The sequence below is a fragment of the Benincasa hispida genome, chromosome 1 (genome assembly GCF_009727055.1).
Source record: "Benincasa hispida cultivar B227 chromosome 1, ASM972705v1, whole genome shotgun sequence".
NCBI lineage: Eukaryota > Viridiplantae > Streptophyta > Magnoliopsida > Cucurbitales > Cucurbitaceae > Benincasa > Benincasa hispida.
In genome coordinates, this window is record NC_052349.1 from 76,188,857 (window position 1) to 76,191,683 (window position 2,827).

Consider the following 2,827-nt stretch of genomic DNA (forward strand, 5'->3'; position numbering starts at 1 on the left):
ATATGATCCTGATCGTTCATGTGGAGACATGCGAGTGGAGGTATTCTATACAAAGAGTTTGTATAAGACCGAACCGCGAAATGAATAGTCTTTCTATATAACACTGTTGCTAGAAGAGACTTACATTTCATTAGGATGACCATAGGTGACTTGACCTTAATCCTTGTGAACTCTTGTCTATGTGGGCAATCCTTTGATTTGTATGTGTGAGAGTGGCCTTGTTAGCCGACTTAACAAGCCTACCATTTTAGGGCCTTGTCCGAGCAGGGTGTTGGGAACACAACTACACAAGATGAATTTCACTCCTTTCTCAACCTTAGGGAAAGTAGATAAATTACTCCCTTAATAATTGCTTCTGGGTCTTAAACATCGAGGTCTCAACCTCTCACTGGTCCAAGAGATGTTAGTTTATAGTTGGACTATAAATTGTTTGTTCATTAGAGGGATCAGTGGTATTTAAGGAGTTAGATTTAATTTCAGGGGTAAAACGGTATTTTGACTCAGCTATAGTTATAAACAACTTGTGAAAGGTTGACCCGCTGTTGATTGGTTATATCCGTTGACACAAAATAAATCTGCAATACGAATAGTGTAGCTATCAATCTTTAGTGGAGCGGTAGTTAATGAAAACTGATTAATTTAATTAAAGAGTTTAATAAATTAATCTTATATCATTGAAGCTTCTAATATGTAGGTCCATAAGGTCTCTTGTTACCTCACTAAACGATATACAAGAGGAATGGTTTGAATTGTTCAAATCAATTGCATATTAATGAGATTAATATAATATGATTAATTATAAATGTGATCTATCATTAAGAGAGAGAAATATTTGAATAAGATTCAAATATTAAAGATATATATATATATGTGTGTGTGTGTGTGTGTGTGATAATTATATGTTGATTAATTCTATATTAAGTATGACTCAATGTAGTCGTTTAATTGATCAATTAATGGTTAATTAATTAATTAATTATTTTTTTATAAGTGGAGATAAATAAACATGTGATGTTAATTAATTAATTAATTAGATTAGATTAGATTAGATTTAATATATATGGTTATTTAATTACTGGACTAGTTAATTAAATAAAATTTATTTAATTAAATTAGAACTAGAATACATATAGAAAAGACTAGAAGAAAGGGGTCACCCCTCCTCTTTATAAATAGGTCTTAATGGGCCATGTTTGTGACACAGTTGAATTGGAAATTCTGAATCCTAGTATCCTACTACTTCTCTTAAAATCTCTCTTCTTTTATCTACTACTTCTTATCTCTCTTCCAAGTCTCAGAGACCACACATCCAATTCTTGGGATCCTGGAGAATAATAAGGTTTCACTTATGGTGGTGTCCCTTGATCATTGAAGAGACATTTTGGAGAAGGCGTAGAGGGAATCATAAAGAATTTAGGAATTTACAAAGGTAAGGTTTAGCTTTTCCCTTTTTTCTTCTATTAAGTGCATGCTAATCTTGATTATTTATCTATTATGTTATTATTTTTATACCGTATTTTGTTTATGTAAAATCAAAAACCAAATTGCAAAGCGATCACATGCTCCAGCTTGGGATTCGATCCCTTGGAAACAGTGAAGGGTTATACAGTGATATGAGTTATAGTGGATAGACTCACTAAGCTAGTGCACTTTATTCGTGGAAGGTCTACATTTTTAGTGAATAAGTGGGTGCAACTGTATATGAAAGAGGTGGTAAGATTGCACAGGGTGTCGGTGTCTATTGTATCTGACAGAGACCTTCATTTTACATCTAGCTTTTGGAAGAGCCTCCAAACAGTGTTGAGAAATCGGTTAGATTTTAGTACAACTTTTCACCCTCGGACTGATGGTCAAACAGAACGTTTGAACTGAACATTAAAGGATATGTTGCATGCGTGTGCATTGGAATTTTCAGGGAGTTGAGAATCTCACCTACATTTGATGGAGTTTGCCTATAATAATAGTTATCAAGCTACTATCGGTATATCACAATTTGAAGCTGTGTAAGAAGAGTTGCAGGTCTTCCGTTTCCTAGGATGAGGTCAGTGAATGGAAGTTACTAGGATCTGAGCTGGTGTAGGTTACTAATGAGGCAATACAAAAAATTAGAGCTTGGATGTAAACGATACAGAGTAAACATAAACGTTGCACCAATGTTAGACGTAAAGACTTGAAGTTTGAAGCGAGTGAAAAGGTATTCTTGAAAGTGGCACCCATGAGAGGTGTTCTAAGGTCTGGGAGAAAATGGAAGCTAAGTCCACGTTTCATTGGGCCATTTGAGATACTGGAGCAGATCGGCCTTGTGGCTTATCGTTTAGCCCTACCGTCGTCCATTTTTGCAGTTCACAGTGTCTTTCATGGCTCTGTGTCGAGGAAGTATGTTAAAGATTCATCTCATGTGGTAGATTTCGAGCCCTTACAGTTGAATGAGAACTTAAGTTATGAAGAGAAGCCTATATAAATCATTGCAAGGGAAATGAAAGTTTTGCGCATCAGGGAGATAACACTAGTGAAAGTCTTATGGCAGAATCATCAGTTTGAGGAGGCAGCATGGGAACATAAGGACGAGATGAGAGCACAGTACCCATAGCTTTTTAAGGATTGGAACTTTCAAGGATGAAAGTTTCATAAGGAGTGAAGGATATGATGTCCCAAATTTTCAAGTACTTGTTGTTTAAATGTTTGAGTATTTTGAAATTTGAGGATAATTGAGTCAGTTAGTTAATATGACTAAAATTGGGTTTTTTATTTAAAAAAAATAATTATTATGGGATAAACCAATTTGAAATTTTAAGGAATAAAAGATTATATGGTTTTGGATGTCTGG